This window comes from Thunnus albacares, chromosome 10 (assembly GCF_914725855.1).
Source record: "Thunnus albacares chromosome 10, fThuAlb1.1, whole genome shotgun sequence".
Taxonomy (NCBI): domain Eukaryota; kingdom Metazoa; phylum Chordata; class Actinopteri; order Scombriformes; family Scombridae; genus Thunnus; species Thunnus albacares.
Genome location: NC_058115.1, coordinates 4,204,997 through 4,225,900, shown reverse-complemented (window position 1 = coordinate 4,225,900; position 20,904 = coordinate 4,204,997). Strand labels below are relative to the sequence as shown.

Here is a 20,904-nt window from a genome sequence, read left to right as displayed (position 1 = left end):
GCTGAGCAAACGTTAGCGGCAGCTTGGCTCGCATCCCATCCAGACATCCTGTGTACACCGAGCAGCGCCAGAGCTTTTTAACATGTAACTGCTTTATTCAGTGTTTTTACCGGTTTTAATCACTATGTCTGTTTATTTTGGAGAGGTGGAGACCTCTGTGGATAATTTGGCTCCTGGCAAAACCCTCCTGAAAGATGAACACTGAAGGAATCCTAACCGGGTGAAGCCGACTGTAATGATGGTGACGGTGGTTGTTTAACAATGAAGACAACAACTCCCATGATCCCATGCTATTTCACAACATCATCAAACTCTGTCATTTGTTATTGTTTTTATTGAGAGACTCCTAGCTGCAGAAATTACATATTGTGCGTTTAATTCTTGGTTTCCTGGAGGAATAACTGTTTCCTTGCTCTTTTTCAAGTATTTTTTGGGCATTTAGCAGAGATGACAGGAAATGAGGGAGAGGGAGCTGCAACAAAGATCCCTGGCATTCCTCCAATGGCAGAAGTTGTGGTTAATGGCCCCTCAACCACTGGGGTGGCCCAGTGACTTGTCTTTAAAGGTTTATGTTTTCCGTAAGAAATGAATGGACTTTGGTAGGGAAGGGGGAAATTATTGAGAGACGAATTAATGCATCGTTGGTTTTGGTTTCTTCGTGGGTTTTGTTGGCATTAAGAAATATATTTAATGTTGCACTCCTTTCAGCTTTCACACACACGCTTTTTTAATTTAGCTTAGATTTACATTTGTGCATCCAATATGTCATAAATTATAAATATACATGGTAATCAATATCTCCTCAAAATTCACTGTCCTCCTGCCCTCTGCTTGTGTTCATTTTGCATTCAGATATTGTGGAATCCATTGATTAAATGGTTAATTAAAATCAAACAATCTAGGCTTGCCTAAAGCATCAAATGCATGAGGACTGACCACAGCCTGGAGCACTTAGCTGCAGATCACACTGATTAGTACTTTTAGTTTAAAACATCTCCAAATTCTCAAGAGTTTAGAGAAAAAAATATCCTCAGAAAATCCATATCCTCGTTATGCAGAGAATGTCAAAAATCTGTGTTTACTACATGTTGATTATTGCACTCAGTTCTACTGCTGATTATTTCACCAGAATTAGTAACCTAATCATTTTGCTTCACGCTTCTGAAGTGATCATCATGTGTCACGTTCCTTGGCATCTGTAGACTCGCTTTGGCACATTGTTCATTTTTACAGTCATACCAATGAAGCATCTCTCAACAGGATTCAACTGAAATGAATTAAAAGCGATTGAAAAGAGAGAAACTGATACGTAATGAAAGCTGTCCAAGTTCAAGGACCTAACACAGAGGCCTACGAAATTCATTTCAGTACAGATTAAAAAAATCAGTCTGACATCTTCCACCCATTATAGACAGCAGTATACAGTGAGCTAAACCAGACAATGCCAACATCTTCACAGAGACACATATTGTACATACTGTACAGATATATGAGCGCTATTTACTGAACCTACTCCATTGTACCATCAAGGCTGCATGGTTACGTTAATGTGAACTGCTGCTAAATATAACCTGATACTAGGTCTAACTGATGTTAAAGATGCATGTATGCGTGGAAAGCAGTTGAACAAAAGAGAACTGCTTTGCTATGGATCAGAATGTAAGAAACTATTGTGAAACTGCTCTCACACACACTTCCTGCAAGAAGGAAAGATCCAACAGGCCTACCTAACAAGCACAGTCACAATGCCATGGAGCTGGAGCTGCACTGGTCCAGCAGACCAGGATGTCCTTGGACTGGGATAAGAAACCTAGATAGCCTAAATATTACATTCAGACAAACATGCAGTATTTAGTTTTTCTCTCACTTTGTGGTGGCAAAACCTCAGAGAAGCTCCATAGTAAATATGGTCAGTGGTGCTACTTTATTCTTTAGGGCCTATAAAAAGGCTGCTAACCCTTAGCACAGCTGGGACAAAGTTAGGCCATGATATCCAATCAACTCCGAAGTCAAGAATAAAGTCCAAAACTTTGTGTTCTGTGTTATTTAACAATTCACTATGCACCTTTCAGTTTTTTATTGCCTTTTTGTTATCTGACAGCTGAAAGTGCAGAGAGAGGAAACATGATTAGAGAAAGGGGTATGAGTGTGTTTGTATTGTGTGTTGTTCCTTACTCCTGTGAAGCAGTAGTTGCAAGTCTTTTTTATTTTTTTATTTTGTTAAGTGTAGTCATAAGATTCACAACTCAAGTCTGATGCCAAGTCCAAGTCACATGACTGGAGTCCACATTCCTGATCCTCAGTAACTACCAAATGACATTCATGTTTTAATTAACAGCCATTCATCAGGCTAGAGGCTGCAACTAACAATGATCCTCATTACTGATTTATGTGCTTATTATTTTATTTATTATCAAAAAAAAACAACAAAATATTGAGTTCACAAGGATATAAAACTGACAAAAGCAGAACAATACTGACATTTGAGAGGCTGGCACCAGCATATGTTGGGCATTTTTGCCTTAAAAGTGACTCAAATGATAAATCAAAATATTATAGTGCAGAGAGTCATTCTTTTCCCATTGTATCCAGAGGTCACTAACCAAATTGTCTGACCCTTTTGGCCTGCCAATCCATAGAGAGAGTCCCTACCAGACCAGCTGAACCTGCAGTGTGTTTCATCATTGAGATTACAAAGCAAAACACAGTGAAAGACATGATGAGGCAGGAGGATTGGAAATTGGCAGCTGGGGCAGGTTTCCACTGCCAGGTAAAGTCACTGTGCGAGACTGGTCCATGAAACTGAGTAAAGGCCAACAACCAGACCAATCACACAAACACACACACACACACATTTTCAGCCATGCAGAAACTCACACATACTGCCTAAATCACAACAGTGATACTCTACTAGAAAAGCTAAGGTGAATGAAACAACATCTAAATTGATTTTGAATTGCGGTTTTGATTTGAAAGCTTCAAGTAGCTTCCTTGATTGAAACAGAGAAGTCTTTCCACTGATGGGAGACTTGATAGGAAAACACTTATAATTTTCGGGAGAGTAAAATGAGCAGCATCCTGGCCGCGGAGGGCACAGAGGGACACATAAGAGATGATGAGGCCGGATAGATATGATGTTGCAAGTCCATGTAATGATTTATACATGAGCAGAAGCACTCAAATCCAGTGTGGCTTGTATTGAGGGCACATAAGGGGAGGTCAAGCTGGGTGTAATTTCTTAGTTTGCATGAATATTCTACCAATGGCATTTTGTAAAAGTTGAGAGTTTTATGACTGGAGTTTGGTGGGCCAGATAACAGGGCAGTGCAATCATCTTTCTCTTAAGACAAAATAAACAGTCAGAGCTCAACCTCTGCCTTATTATTATTATACTTTTATTTATGAAAAACCCTGACAGAGGCAGTCACTGACTGGGGCAAACTTTTGAGGTGATGGGATCAAGATATTCTAATATTTGTTTTATGTTTGAAAGCTACATAGAAGGTAACTGGAGAGGAGAAATTTGAGGCGATAAGGTTTATTTTGTGTAGATACACTAGAGGCTACTGTTTCTCAATTCAAGTATTGTTCCATGAGATTACAGCCATCCATTGATGTAGCAGTAGAGAGGATATTCATGGTCCCTAAAAGATGATTCTACTGACTGTGAGGACCCCAAGAGCTCTCCTCTCAGCCCTAAAGTCAAATTTTGGTCAAATGTTTGGCCTGAAGGGATGGCTCCAGGGATGACATTGTCAGTCAGCTGGTCCATCATTTTGGTCCAGACAAAAACATCTCAGCAACTGTTGTATGGATTGCCGTGATACATATGGTCCCGAAGGATGAATCCTACTGACTTTGGTGATCCCAACTATTCATATTAACCAGCAGGTCAAACAAATAGGAAAATATAATACACATAATGAACCTGCAAAACTAATGATGTTCCCATAATCCACAGCTGTACAGCTGCGTTTTGTACTAATTAGCTCATAACAGCATATAAGCATTGTCACATTGAGCATGTTAGCATGCTGATATTAGCATTTAACTCGAAGCACCAGCTGTGCTTTAAGTTATACTATGCAGGATTTGTCGTTGGTGTCTGTAAACACAGCATTCAAAGTTGGCCCCTCCTCTCGGGCTCAACGAGCGAGAGAGAGACAGAGAGAGAGAGAGAGAGAGAGAGAGAGAGAGCAGCGGTGGTCGAGCGAGCTAGAGAGTGAATGAAGAGAGCGAGTGGCACAGGCGAGAATAAAGCCATGAATCAGATAAATAAAACATTATTTTCTCATTGTTTCATTGTTACGTTCTAAAGCACAAATAAACACACCCACACCTTCACATACGTCCACATAACCCTGCAGGAAGGCCATATAGCCGGCTTTTGTGTGAATGCAAATCTCGATCCTCTCCTCTGTGCCCTCTCTGCTCTGCGTGTGTGTAGCTCAGCCTCAAGCAAACACACAGATCTGCAGCTCTTTACACATCCATGACACAGAGACAGAGAGCAGAGCAGAGCAGAGGAGAGATGTAACCTGGTTGCTACGCTACGAGTCCTGACCTCACAATGTTATTGGCTGGAGGCTACACACCCACTGCCCAAAGGGTGACACTCAGAAGCTTCCTGAACGCTTAAATAATAAGAAAATACAGGCAGAGGGCAGAGTCTCTGCAGATACATACACCGCCACACATCTCTAGCGAGTCTGTACATTGTTTTTCCTGCATAGTATACCTTTAAGTACAACCTCACACTACCACTAACATGGCTCTGCTAGCTAGCAAATGTTAGCATCACACACTAACACACTAAACGAAGACGGTGAACATGTCATACCTGTTGATATCAGCATGTTAGCGTTGTCATAGTGAACAGGTTAGCATGCTGACGGCAGCATTTAGCTAAATGCACTGAACTGAAGTATCTAAATCTGCAAACTACTATGAAAACTACTGATGAAATTCATTCTTTCTGGAGGATGAACCCTTTCCATTTTAAACTATGAGCCTTCCACCTAGAGACATCCTCTGGCCAAAATGTCAACTTTAGGTCGAGATCTCTCATAATTTGGATTGCCCTGAAATTTGCTCAGCGTAATTTCAGCACCTAAGACCTTTTCTCTGGCACCACTCTCAGAGCAAAGTTTACCTTTTCAGCCTCTCTAATGGCAAGGGTCTAAGAATAGCGTGACTTTAAACTTTGAGTCATGTTCCTGGATGCTTTCTGGTCTCCAAATAAAAAGACTCAAATTCCACATCTAAAGAGAAGCTTTGAATGTTGTTCAGTTGATAGATATTTTATCATACCTTCTGATTCCATCCTGTCTCCAGACCTTACGTGACATTTTTGTGTACGCATACTGCATAAAAATACAGTACATGTGTCTTATTATGTGCCCATTAATGAAGTTTCATTTGGTTTGTGTTTTGTATTTCTAAATAGTAAACTAATGATAATTGCTAATTTAAACCCCCCACACAGAATCAAAAAGAGAGAGAGAATGAGTGAAGAGAGAAAAAAAAGTGAGTGATTACAGCTCACCACGCTATCAGCATGTTTGGGCAAAGAAATGCAGATTGCCCTACTTGTGTTCAGCAGACATCCACACCAGAGAGAATTGGAAATAATTTAACTATGGAACTGCATTTAGCCCGGGGCGAGAGAAGAAAGGGGAGAAGTCCAATAAACAACACCTACCTTGGTTTATTAGCAGAATAATAGAGCTCAGTTTCAACCGGGAGATAAGGGCTAGAAGACATATGTTGCCACAGGGTGTGTGTGTGTGTGTGTGGGTGTCTGGGCTGTGCATAAGAGTGTTTGTGTGCAGCTAATTAGGATCTGTCATTCAGCAGGCTAGTCACCTGACTTTAACTTTAATTATAGTTCTATTCCAAGTCTTCACCCCTGTGTCATGCACGCACACACACTCACACACACAGACATAGAGGTTGTTAATGCTTTGCTGCGAGGTGCATTTCTTGACATTACTTGCCTCAAGCTTGAGATGTTCTATAACCACTTAATGATGAATCCTAATCTAACCTTAGTTTCAACACAACCTGATCATCTAAATCCATCCAGCTACTGGGCTCTGCTTTATGCACCTGCCAAACCAGTTTACAGTTTGAAGAAAGCATGATAGACATTCATCAAATATACATCTTGTTAACATATCGTTATCTAACAATGATGTGTTAGGCAACGGTATGCTTTCAATTTTGTGGCCACAATTTAGTGAAGGTCCTTTTGCTCAAAGCCAGGCCAGTTTGGTGTAGAAGAACTGGCCTGGCCTGCAGAGCCCTGACCTCAACCCCATCCAACACTGTACGTGTTCATTTCACAAGAATACCTAAAACCAAGAAATTAATTGTGAGCTGAAATATGATACGTGGACACATTTTGTACACAGCATATTATAACATTTGAACCTCATTTGTATCTCACTTTGGAGAAATGTGTCCTCCAAATTTATTAACGTAAATGTAAACTTGCAATAATTGATTTTTTGGCCACTTGGGGGCACTGGAAACAAGTTGTGAACAGTTACAAATCATCACCGTTTAAGTTAATAACTTGTTAGCAAACAGTTGCTCTTTCATTCATTTGGACATTATCATTCATTTGGAGTCGTGTTTCTGTCCAACTGGTGAATGTAAGTCCAATATTCACTCTCTTTTAGCTCTGTTTTTGCTCTCTATCAACTCCTGAGGGTTAATATCTGACTCTTTTAGCTGCTAAATGCTCCACTATGTTCACCTGCTAGTCTGGGTGGTATACAGAGCTTTCTCTCTAAAAAAAAGCTGCCTTCTGTGGCCGAAAATGACGCCACGAGAGTGCTGAGAGTGAACCAAAAAAGTAAAGTTGCAGCCAAGCGATGAGCTGAAACTCACGAGAAAGCTCTGTAAAGCCGAGGTGAGCTGCAGAGTCACTGATAATTCTCTGTAGGTTCATCACTGTGAGCCACGCCGCTGCCATTACACACTGTCATTTCACACAAATATCGTCATTAATAATTTATCATTTTAAGATTGAATTTGGGGAAATAATTCAGTAGCACATTTATTTAACTTTTTAGTTTAAGTTAATCATAACTTTTTAAAGCTAAATCTCAAATCTCAAGGCCTAAGACTTCAGGATTTGAGCTTTTCAACCCTGCCAGAATCACTGATGTGTACATCATCATAAATACATGTCGTGACCAAGCACTGTTCTAACCTTCATCCTTTCCAAAAACACCATATATGTCAAGCTTCATTTGGGGGGAAATATGTCTAAAATAATTCACATGACATCTACGCACCCATTTGCATTTGATGTAGCCATAAAAATGTAGCAACTGCAGTTTGAAAATTCCTCTCAACATAATCATCACATCACTTTAATAAAGCGTCAGAACAAGCAGACACTGAGTATCAACATGATGTGTGATTTACTAATGCTGTGTGAAAATTACAGTACAAATAATAATCACTGACAGGCTGACAGCAAACATCAGCTTCCAGATGTTTTGCCATATGTGTGTATATCTCATCAGTAGTATAGTACAAGAAAATGTGTTCGTAAAAATAGCCGTTCTATTCTACTGAAACATGACCTCTTTTAAGAGAATCTTTCTACTGAAGGAGATAAAGGCTGATATGCTCAGATGGGAGATTCTCCCCTTATCAGTTGAAACTGTATAAATGAATGTTTTGCCCACACTGCTTTTTCTATCTCAGTGTTTGCTGGTAGGAGTCCCTATGGTGGCATTCAACACTCTTTACAAATTGATATCAAGATTCGTATGTCAAAACAAAAAACCTAGAGTTAGACTCAAGACTTTGTTAATACCAAAGCAAAAAGGGGGCTTAATTTGCCCAACATTAACTACTGCTATTGGACACAGCTGAGCACCCTGATAGCATGGATAACAAATGATATGGAAACGGTTGGGTGAGTATAGAGTCATGCCCCAGTATTTCCCTGGAAGGCTTACCTTTCAAGTCAAGCAAATTAGAAGAAAATAAAACTAGATAATGAATGGATTAAATTCACAATGGAAAACTTGGTTGGTTATTAGAAAACAACCAAACATTTTTAATTCTATATCCAGAGCATTAAATGTAACAGCTTCAGAAAATAGGCAGATGAAGGCCAACTATTGAGGATCAGCTTGAAATCATATGAACATCTTTGGAAAGAATTTGCTCTGTCAGGGCTGGATTTTTTTTTTTAGATTTCTTCAAGTGCAACACTACTTACGGACTCATAGAGATTGGGAGCAAATATGTAGACTACCATCTAATTAAGAATAGATTTTCATGTTGACAATGTAGGGAGTGATTAAAAAAAGAACCTGATGGCCCACTTCTACAGATGGCCTCAAGATAACGTAACAGGAAACACCATGGAAACGAGACAGAAAGTAAACAAGCAGTCCTACCTGGAGGGAGTTTGAATGGAAAACTAGAATGAGAGCATTTAAGACAAATCAGACATATTTACTTGAGGTGTTGCTGCTGATTGCAAAGATGATGATTACAGTGTTATGGAGAAATATAAAGCAAGTGCACAGTATATTTGATGAAAGCATAAAGTCGAACCCCAACTAAGGATGTTTTCAACATTAAGAAGACACCTGTAATACTACAGCTACCAAGACTGATTAAGGACACAACTTACAGTCTTATAACTGTCTATTTTGTCTAATCTTAGTGGAGGGGAGGAGCTGGTGCAGTGTATGTGTAATTGGAGCCATGTATACAGATGTGACTGTGATTGTATATACGTGCATGTATAGTAATTGTACAGTGACAAACTAAATGAGATTTCTTCTGACCCTCTCTTCTTTAAGCGCCAGAGTTTTCCAATGGGTGTATGAAGAGGTGTAGGGTTAAACATGTGGGTGATAGAATGAGGTTAATTGGGTGTCTATGTCTGTGATGCCTCTATGAACAGAGCCCGAATAAGATAGGTCAATGTGATCTATGTATGATGTTTGTATGGGTTAGGGTTAAAAGTAGAAAACAAAGCTTTACAAACTGTTAAAATGTTACAGCTGTAAAAATTCAGACAGATTTCCTGAGAGTGTGATCAATAATTGTAGATAGTAGTAGCGTCCATATTCCTAGGTCAGTATTAAATAATATATGAATACTATTTATGTTGTTTCTGAGAAATTCTGTTTTTTTTTTCTGTCAGTTTGTAATGGAGTCTCAGTAGTTGTCATTATCGTGATGACGATCAGGGGCACAAATTTAGAGCTGCAGTAAATTTGGAACACTTCTTAGCTGCAAATAGGAACAAATAAATCCCTCACTATTGTTGCAGAACTGATCCAAAATTGACCCAGAATCCAGAAATGAAATTATTTAACTGTAGAGGGTTTTCTCAACCTATCATCTCCACCATTAGTGGATACATACAACTGAATTTTAAACTCTCTGATTGGATGTTTCTATCTGCAGTGCTCCTTTAGATTTTATTGTTCCAGAACCAGATTTTTTCTAACAAGATATTTACTGTGAGGGAAACTATTGTATGAATATGTATAAATGCTTGTATGAACTTGTGAAAGATTAAAACTGTCATAGAAACCATGTTTGTGTGTCTGAACAGTATGTTCCTGTGTAAAAGATAAACAAAGAACATCTGTTTATGCTGAAGCATATCCTGCCATGTCTGTATGAGTATAACCATGCATAGAGTCATCAAAACAACTCCTAGAGGTTGATGTGAAAGAGATGAAGGAGTATTCACCCCACTGGTAGGTGCTCACTCCTCTGCAGCAGCTTGTGTGTCTGTATCGAGTGTGAGTGTACCGTGCTCTGAGTGTTAAAGAAAGTGTGACAATACTTTATTTAGGAGTTGTTTGTTTCTTCATTGAAGTGAAAGAGGTGAATTGTCACGACACTGCTCAACTTTTGTATTAATTATGCCCATCCAAACTTTGAAAATCCTTAAACTGACAGTCACCCAAAATGTTCTATGCAGAAAATGAGTGTGACATACTTCCAAAGTCCTGGACAACTTAAATAATTCACTACTGTATTAAAGTGAATACAAGAATCATCATTATTAGTAGTAGTAGTATTTGCTGGTCGTGAACTGTTCTTTTTAGAAATTACAGTATCTAAAGGTACCAACAAGGAGCCTGGAAATACAACAGAGACTGAGAAACATCAGCACATCCAGATGTTTGCCCTTCAGCCTCAAAACCAGTTGTGAATCGGGAGGGAGCAACAGGACCTACATCTGTTTCTTCATCTCTCATTTCTGTTGATATCACATCATGTTTAGTCTGTTAGGAGCAACAAGACATAAGAAAAATTGAAGTCATGGTCTTACTGTAGAAGATAGCTGACTTCTTCTTTGAGCCTCTGCATATATTAGTTTCCTTTCTCCACGTCTCCCTCTTCCTCCCTACCATTCTCCTGACATCCCATAATTTCCCTGTGGGCTGGTGGCTGAGCGTGGGAGTGGATAGGAGGGAGAGGACGTGAGAGACAGAGGAAAAGAGAGACAAGATGGGAGAAAGATGGAAAAAAAAGTGAGATTTAGTAGGAAACATTGCTGATGTCATGCTGAGCATGCTCATTACACAGGTTTAGAGCTTTTTGCCAGCCCTCTCTCTCTCCCTTTCATCCTGCTTGTTTTAGCTTGCTCTTTTCACTTCTGTTATATCTTCCATACACAGCATGTTGAGTGATGGTTCCAAAATGTTGTCAAAATCTATACAAGATACAGCAGATAGACACTGAATCTGACATTGACTGCTAAGGCTGAACAATATGCTGAAAATCTGAAGAAATATTTTACAATACCAATATTAATACATGGCAACTGTAAGCAAAATCACATAAAATAATTAAATTAATGCTCAGTGCAATGAACTGTGTTTCACTATTATTTGTTACATTATCAAACGTAATACATGTAAAAGAAAAACCTCAACTGCTGATACTGTGACAGACAATTGCTTAGAACCAGATTTAGACAAAGGAATTATCATATATATATAAAGCTTTTTTGATGTGACAATTTCACAGAAAGTTAACATTTTTGTACTGTTGATCACATACATCTGCAAGTAGAATCATATATAAAAGGTACACTATAAAGCTGCACAGAGCAGATGGAGCCAGGCAGGAAGTCAGACATAGGAACAGCATAGAGCATCCGGTCAATTTTCAGAATAAAGCAGCCTGTGCCAGTGAGTGACAGAAGTTCATCTGCTCTGCACCCATCCAAAAATATTGATGATGGTGTTAGTTGTCAAATCTCATATATACATATTTTTCAGTTGTGTCTAAACAGAGATCAAGAGAGACGAGCACACACACACACACACACAAGCAGACAGACAGCGAGTGAGCGAGCGAGAGAGAGAGAGGTGGGATGGGTGGCTATAGGCTAGCCTAAGACAATCAAATGTCAAATTGATGAGGTTATTACTTTGCCTGCAGCTTTGTTTCCCAATGCTGAGCACAGCCTGTACATTTGTAACAAGAATAAGTTATGCTTTTGTGTGCCTAATGTCTTTGTCATTTGTTTTTATTGAATTAAATGCTAAAATCTTTTTTAGTTTGCTATTAGCATAGTGGCGCTAGCATTAGGGCGTTAGCCCGCTAGCGTTAACATGTTAGCCCGTTAGCTAGCTAGCGCTAGCTTGGCCTGTCCATTTGCACTGATTACAGGTGGACTGATTTGGTTATTAAAACTGTGTAATTTAAGTGAATATTTATTTTATTGAGTAAAGATAAGCTCTGCATGTGAATAGAAAAGAGAAGAGGAACAGAATCGCTTGTTAACGGCACAGATACATGTGCTTCTGGTGTGAACAGGTGGGCTCCTACTCACACCAGAACTGATGCACACACACAGGCAGTATTTCCTGCAGGGCTGTATTATACTGGATTGGATAGAATTATACAGGCGTTGTGTCCACATGCCATGTTTAAATCAGCCAAGTAGGAAGGAATTACCTCAAATTACCCCAATTTGCATCAGTGTTCAGTGCCCATTCAGTGTGAGCTTTCTGTATCAAGGCAGAGAGTAAGTGCGTGGTGGAGGGGCATATAGCACATCTGACATGCAGATATGTGTTTAACCGTAACCATGATCTTTCCCTGACCTTATTCATCGCAGGTGCCATGCACAGATATTGTAGACAGCAAGAATTTAAAAGAGGCTGGCATTGTCCAATATCAATGTTCTTGTCAGGTGAAAGGGGTTGATTTGAATTTCATATCCACAGAGCAAAGTAACAAGGACTGCTCCTCTATTATGTAGGTACCACTGGAACTCTGATTTAAACTTTCCCAGAGTCGTCAGGTTTTTACACCTAGACCTGAACTCCACCCTATGGACCCTCCCCTTATCATCATTGGTCAATGTGACTCATGATGTCAAAACCAGAGCTCCACCTCTGCTTTATTTCCTCCTCAGTGCTGCTGCAGGAGCAGCTCTGCTGCTCAGCTCTCTGCTCTCTCGTGTCTTTCTCACAGCAGACACACACAGAACTCTTCTCTCTACAGCAGAAGATGCGAGAGCCTGCCTGTGCCAGCGGCTACTACATAAGTCTGCTGGCGGATTTTACAAGCACAGGAACCATGAAGCAGAGTTAACTCACCGTTAACTCTGTAAGTACTGAACAAAGGAGCGACCTGGGCCCTCCGGCCTGCACGGTTGGATCACTGACAGCCCAGCAAAGCCTGCACCATTCAGCCTCAGAGCCACAGCTCGTCTCAGCCTGACTCACCCACAGATCACCAGCTCAACAAAGCAGCACCTCACTCACTCAAAAGACGAGTAACAACTAGGCCTAGCCTAAATTAAATCTTATTACCCAATATAATTATTAATTATTTCTGATAGCCAAATTTAATCTCAATGCCCTACATTAAAATGGTGCATGATCCCAACAATTATAATATATAGAATATACGTATAATGTGAGAGTAAGCCAGATCATGAATGACAGTCAGGGATGGAAATGGTGGCTCGTGAAGTTGCTCAACCTACCAGCCATAGTGGCTGACATGCTGTGATGTTCAGATATATCAGACATATGAGACTGATCGGAGCTGGTAACTGATCATGGCCGATCAGCTGGAAACCAGCCATCCTCGATTGGTGGCTGTTCAGTTGGTACATCTCTGCAGACGACAGACACACAGACAGACTTTTACCGCTTTGACCGTGTACACAAGATGGTCCTGAAATCAAATGTTTGCTCTGCAGATTCTATTATATTAGCTGAAATTTACCAGTGAGTGTCTTGACTGTAATCTCACGTTCATTCTGAAACAGTTTTTCAGCCTGGTGAGTTGATCAGTGCAGAGTTATTTCACAGTTTAGGTTTTCATTACCATAAAATAAGGAGGTGAATCTGTATTTGTATGAATTTATGCATAGAGAATAAAGGAAACTTTTTAATTAGCTTACAAAATATTTCTAAAAATGTATTCCACCAGCAGCGATCACAACGCTAACCTTGAACTGAATAGTACTAGTACTGAACCAGAGATTCTAGGAAATGAAAAGCATTTCTTCAATCTAATGAATGATGAATGAACGGGTGACACAAGACCATCGCTGAATGAAACTACTGAAATTAATAACATTATTCTGAGAAAATGTTACATTCTTCTAAGAAAGATCAATTTGAAAGTTCAGTTTCACTGCACTTTGACATAATTGTTGCGTTGTTAATCAAGAAGCCTTTTTAATCAGTAAAGCACATAATCTCCATAGAGGGTCAGCACAGTAAAAAATGAATGTTATGTCACGTCATGTCATGCACAGCAGCTTAAATGTAATTACAATCAATGGAGGAATGTGGATTATTTTCACTGTTCTACACTGCTGGATACTCTTCACTTCAGGATTAGTCAGGCTTCTTTCTGCTCTGAACACAACCGTCATGTTCTTGTGAGAGAAAATTGAATAACAGGTTATCATTTGATGTGTCTATTCTAAACTTAGTTCTTTGCCGTGTAAAATGAGACAGTTGAGTGTTTAACAGTTAGTTTATTCTGTTGTATTTTTGTCTGAGCCGGCGGTAAGACAACCCATAGTTATGCAGATTTCTATGTGTTAATCTGATAAGCCTTTAGAGGATAGTGTTGTTTGTTCTTAATTTAATATGGTAGCAATGTTATTGTGTGATGCTACTCGGAGCATGCTTGTGCGCTGTCATATATGGTCGTGAAGACAGATTGTTCCTTGGTTAGTTGAACTCTAGACTTTTGTTTCTATCTGAAGGTTGTTTAATAGCGTTGCAGGTTAGTGAACAGATGTTTCAAATTCTGCACAGTAGTTTTAGATTCTATATCATTTCATAACCTGATGATGCTCTCTTTGTGTGTTAATTGAGTGATCAAGCAATTTTCCACATTTTACGGTTACACTATGAGTGAGATCTGAACATTTCTTTTGTGTTTTGTTTGTTGTGAATTGACTGTGAGCAGAGTGTTTTTATATGCTGTAAAACATGTTTGGAGGGAATCTTTAAAGACCTGGAATATGTGAAGACAAATTAGAACTTATCCATGTAGTCTGGGTAAATGCTTTTACTTTTCTTTTTTAGTTCCTCAGACTGTGAAGTCTGAGTCAGTATGGCTTCAACAATATGGAGTCAAAATCAAAATGAATTCTTTACAAAACCAGATGCTAAATAGGCAAAAAAACAGTGCAGCATGTAATTTTTCAGGGATCAAAGATGATGATGAAAAGGCTTTAACTAATTTTACTGATCAGTAATTAGAAGTTAGTTTCTTCTATACAAATACAATCCATGCACACAAGCTAGAGAATTCTTTTTTAAGGTGGGCAAAAAGCCAACATTCAATCGCAGTCAAGACTCAGACTAAAGCCAAGTCAAACCCAGAAGTCACAGAAAAGTGGTCTTAAGGCCATAGTCAAGACTAAGAATGGTACTCAGGTACAGCCCTGACTATGTAATAAAATTCTCACTAACACCGCTTGCCTCAGGATGATAAATCCACCACAGGAGCTCTCTCTCTCTCATATTGAGTGAATTCTTCAGACACAGGCAGAAGGAATGGGAAAGCCCTGGCTGAGCTCAGTGTCGCAGCCTGTGGCTAATAAGAAGCACAGATGTGGCAACTGGGTGCAACAGTGACCGTGTCTTTGACTGTCCCTGAGCTGATGCACACTAATCCTGCTTCAGATGCAGTGGGCTGGAATGTGTAATGGTGGTGTCCTTGTGCATGTAATTGAGTGAGACACCTGCAGCCTGCACTGCCTGCTAACTAGGTGCCTCTTGTGACAGTTAGCCAAACAGCCATAATGTTCAGGTGTACGTCCCATCATGATGTTGCTCTGTCAAACTCCAAGATGTGAACACAATCATGGTCAATCACAGAAACCACCCAGACAAAATCTGACATGCAAATTGCCAGTTTAAGGCAAGAAAGACAGACATGGCAGATGACTGCCACAGTCACTTATTTCTCCTCTACAATACGATGTATGTTTTACCAGGTTGTATTTTTTATGTCTTACAGGAGAGGTCCTGGATAAGCGCTGAAGAGACTATGAATATATAAAAGGGGCAGCTCAAAACAGTATTAGTTAGCCAGTAGCTCACTCACATCTATCTAACTACAAAGGAATAAATCTCTCTGTATGTATGTATGTATGTCCTTCGTGTATCTTGACAACCGTTAATCTGATTGACTTCACACTTGGCAGGTGTATTGCTGAGGACCCAGTGAAGTGCAGTATCGAATGTGAAGTTGTTTGGATGAGCGGTTCTTGAGAAATATATAAAAACACCCAGCAAACAATGTTTTTTCTGCTGCTTCTTCTGCCTGTGGAGTCAACAAGAGGAAATACAGACAGCTCCACTCTGCCATTGCAACCCACATTGTGACTGAAGGTGGAATTATATTGTGGTGTTAATGACTTGAAAAAGTTTAAGAGACTTAAGCTCCACTATTGAATTGTGTACTGTGAGTGAAACTTGGCATGTATGTTCAAGACTTACTGCAGGATGTCTCAGACATGTTTTTAACAGGAACTGCAGTTCATCTAAATAAGAAGCAAGGAATCTCTGTCTGTATGTTTGTATTGAGTTTGGTGCAATTTGGACATGCAACATGTTTAATATTAATAAACTTTGAATAGACAAGTGAACAGTGAGCTGCTCAGCACCATGTCTGAGTGCAGCGGGGGCTGTTTGATATAAACATGGTCACATCACAGTGGGGTGGGGCTTCTGGGCTCTGAGTGGCTGAGCAAAACAAAGGCACGTGTCCCCCTCAGTTAAACTGCCTGAGAGAGAACTAGTGCACACAGGAGGAAAAAACAGAGGCAGAATCAACCAATGGAAAGCCATAAACTGCTTTTATGGTTCAACCTCAGTTTAGTCTCACTGGTGAAGTTTCTGTCTGGATTTAAACCATTTAATTATTAATTCCTTATTGTTTTCATTGATGTTTGTCAATTGATACATATATATGCAATTCTTGAGAAACATTAAGCAATCGGCCTGTTCTGAGCAGGCATGTTTTGAACAGGCACTGTAGAAACAAATTTAAACCTCCACACAAAAAAACCAAACCCTAAACCAATCTGAGCAACTGACCCGTAAGCAGCAGTAAATAAATAAAATCTGACTCACCAGTTTGCCTTGATGTGAGTTCTTCAACATTTCCATCATTTCAAGCTGGCAAAATCCACAAAAAACTGAGCCTGCAAAACCTGAAAAATGAGCAAATGGTAGGAGTAAGTACTTTGCTCTAGAACAATCTTTAAAAACACAGCTGCAACATGTTTGCTTGATGGGTCACCTGTGTAGAGGGGGGGCAAGTTGCTGTCTTCTTCTTGTGTGTTTTTTCTTACACTAGTTATGTCATGTTTCTGCAAGGGTGACACCTACTGTTTGTTTTTTATGGTTTCCAGAAACTTATGTATTATGTACTCAACTTAGACAGGTGAGTGAGTGTGTCATCCAAATGTGTTTTGAAAAGCTATGTGACTTTGTGTATACTCATCCAGTAAATTCTATTAGATCCTCTATACAAGATTGAACCAGACTATTTCATTGAACTGCATTTGGACAGTCAGCTTTCTCTGTGAAAGCCACAACTCAGTGGAATGTCCTACCTGATGATATAAAGAGCTGCAGTTCAATCAGTGCATTCAGAACCAGGTTGAAGAATCTGCTGAAGGCTGCTCAGCTCTGTGGCCAATCAGTCTGGATTTGATCTCATGGTCTTCTCAAATAATCTTGCTCTTGGTTTGAAATGCTTGCATTGTTGATTTCTGGTTGACATTGTGGGTGTATGTGATGTGCTGTTGTGTGTGGCTTTGTATTTTGTGGAGTGTGTCCTATGTGTTTTTTGCTTTGTACTGTTTGTTATTGTGCTGTTATATGTTTTAATTGTAAGGGACTGCAGATGAAAATTAGCTTTAAAGCTAACTCTGGTTTAGTGCATCAACTGTTAACATTTATGTTTAAAACTGCACATTGTCCCAATAAATACAATAAAATCAATACAAAATATTTCTTTTATTCAGATAAACAAGACTATAAGTCTATACCCCAGCATGCTGATAATGCTCATTACACACCAGAAACTCAAACAGGAGGATGGACGGAGAATGGGAAACTGACTGCTTTTCTTACATTCATACTGCTAATAGTGCTAAAATGTACACATTATCCTGAATATTGGGCCACATGAAAAGCCTTTTTGTTGCCTGAAGCCAAAGGTTTCTTTACAAGTTCAGGACAGGTTCAGCCTCACATTGCGAGAGTTGGCTTAGCTCATTATGTTTTAATCATAAACTGCACTTTGTCTCTCTTAAATGTACTACATCAGGACTAGGTGTAGCAGAATGCAAACTTTAGCATGTGATGACAGCATTTTGTCACGCTAGCTGTTATGCTTATTGTAGCTTATTCACTCTTAGCATCTAAGTGCTACTGATTTATTTTCACGCCTGCCAACAACCTCATGTACATCACAACATTATGTAACTGAGAAAACTGCTGGTTGTTATTAACTCTAAGCACAGAATAGCACATTAGCATGCTAAATTTGCATGTTAACATACACTCAGTTACAGTTACAATAAAACTTTTAGCTTTTACAGTTAGCATAGTGTAACCATACCACATTAGCAGTATCCTAACATGAACTGAGTAAGTAAAAGTGAGAATTCTGACCTGTGTGCTAATTGAAGTGCTAACTGAAAACTCAATGTGTCACTAAAGCCATAAGCCTATAACTTTTGGGAATATGAATGTCTGTTGTCAGTTTCACTCTGGACTGAAGTGTAGACAGTGTGGCAACACAATCGAACAACTATCACTGCTGTTGCTGCTGGTTCTGCTTTTCTCATTCTATCCTCGTCTACCAATCCAGTCTCCTCTCAGTTACTATGCTTGGTAATGGCATCTCCTTCCTTGTACATCTTGTATCTCCTATATCTCTGTGAAATGTACCTGTTGGGTTCTGTACTGTTTAGCCCTGGGGTTTATTGAGCTCCCCGCTGAATTTGGCACTGCAGCCCGGATTCACCAGGGAGCACCTCAGGAGCACAGCCTATTCCACCAAATACAAAGTGTATTATATGCTCTGACCTAAGTGTCTCTGACAGAACACAGTATGAGCAACAGCCCAGATTATGTTGGAATTAGGTTCTCACCTCCACTGAAACACTGCAGGCACAGGAGGACAAAGCTGTATTTATTATTTATTGCATTATTACTGCATGGTGAAAGACAGACTCAGAAAAGAGGTTGTTCAGATTAACAATAACTTGTTTCATCTGTTTTAATGTATGGGAATATCAATATCTGAGATATAGAGAGCAACAGGGCGTCCTTGAAAGTCACCTGTAACAAGTGGAAGGTTAACAGATGTAAAACAGTAGATGCAATCAATTACAACATGCAGATCTACCTGCTGTAAAACAGAGTATGCCACAGGAATCCAATTGTTTCAGAGTTCATTAACGCTGTAAATCCTTTGGGTGCGCTGCAGTGAATTCTAAATGCACTGACTGTTAATTAATCTCGATTATAAGTGTTGTAGCAGTGAGTATGCTGCATTGCACGTCAGGTTGTAAAATTGATGTATAATAGATTGATACATTATTAATCATGTCCAATATCAAGTGTCAAGTGCCACTGAGAAATAGTTGATACACCATTTAATAGGCTTTTGTTGCATACTCAAAGTTGAAGAGAGTCTGGATTTGATACTTGACATGACTGCTTTGTTAAGTGTCAGCATGAAGAGGTTGTTGGCACCTTCTGTTGGAGCACAGCGGTGTCTCATTTCCAAGGTGGAAAAGCCTTGCTCCTCCACTTGAGATGAATCTTTTTCAATGGATCCTAAAACATGTTTTTTTAAAATTCTGCTTGTAAGAGCACATCTAATTTTTACTTTTACAAAAACACTTCAAATGTACCTTGTATCCAAAGCCAGATTTTGTGGCTTGGTGGAGTATTTCTCCTGTTTGAATGAATTCCTTGTTTACAGGATAAGCCCCGAAATGATTCATGTCTTTTCCAGGAGGGCCCCTACAAGCAAGGACACTTGTTTTTAACTATGAAAAAAATCTAATGTTAATAATCCATAATAGGTTATCAATTTAATATGTAGCAGTAATTTATTCCAATCAGAAGTCTTAAAAACCCTGTTTCATGTGGGTTTGTATTCAGTTTTGTGTTAAGATACTCAAAGATTCACAAAGGTTTTTGCATCATTTGCGAAAATGATTCTCACAAGGTGCGTCTCCTCATGCATATGCATTCACGGGAGGATAACACACATATGAGGAGACATGTTAACAGAGGTTGATTAGTATTAGTAGTATTCTGCTGGATTTACCAACATCACTCTTTTTGCAACAGTCAGTTTTGCAGGAAAAATGATCTGCCTCGTAACGCAGATGGGATTTACATGAATCACAAGGAAGGTTGTAGAGGGCAAAATACATAGCAATGTAATAGTATAAGTATAATACAGGCTTATACAGTATCTGAAAACCAATTATTAGAAAGAAAAGTTGAGATTTTAATTAAAGAAATTAATGTCTGATTACTGTAATGCAAATGAATAGTGGACGGGGAGTTTTGGCTTGTGTTCATCAAACTCGAATATGAACTTGACCATCTGTTTAATTCCTCTAGGCTGCAACTAAACTTTTCATTCTTTTGTCAAGACATTTAAGCGTACACTTAAATGTATTTACGTCTGTATTATAATCTATATCAGCTCCATCTCCTCATTATATCCCTCCATCTCCTTCTCGTTTCCTGTGAATGTGTTCATTGCTTCCTAACATATTAATTATTAGATATATGCTAAACACTATAATATGACAATTTTACGAGAAATATTTTGTTTAACAGTTTATCTCATGTGGAGTTGAACTTCAGTAAATGTTTTGTTATCAAGATTACTACATTATTATTTATTTTCTGAGCTCAGTGACCTGGAGGTCAGTACCGGGTTCAGTCAGCTGATGTAATGAGCTGCTGTCTGTAAATCAGGCGCTGATTTACTCAGCGCCTGATTTACAGACTTTCATTTTCTTAGAAAATCTAGCCCTTCAATCAAAAAGAAAGACTTTCTGTCTAGAGTAGCCAATTAGCATAAATACAGTCATACAAGGTGAGATTTATCATCCAAGAGGCAAGGAATCTACAGGAGAATATAAAGCAGAAGGTAATGTAGCCACACAATAAATATTACGTTTGTGCATAAACAGCATGCTACTCAGTTCTTCTAGTGCTGCTCCTCTCTTTATCTACACATAAAACAGATGACCAGTCAGCTTGATACAGCATACTATGTAGCTATTGAACATGTCCATCCACCACCCTGACCTCCACGTGCTTACGTTCTGTCAAACTACTACTTCCTGCATTTGAAACT

At 39.2% G+C, this 20,904-nt stretch overlaps 1 long non-coding RNA gene across 2 annotated transcripts in view; it reads right to left on the bottom strand.

Moving 5' to 3' along the window:
- Nucleotides 1-16,784, bottom strand: part of LOC122989948 — a 70,355-nt gene extending 53,571 nt beyond the window's left edge. For both annotated transcript variants that reach the window (XR_006405215.1, XR_006405214.1), the window contains exon 1: nucleotides 16,632-16,784. This is a non-coding gene — a long non-coding RNA (uncharacterized LOC122989948). The remainder of the gene's footprint in view (nucleotides 1-16,631) is intronic.
- Nucleotides 16,785-20,904: the final 4,120 nt, after the last annotated feature.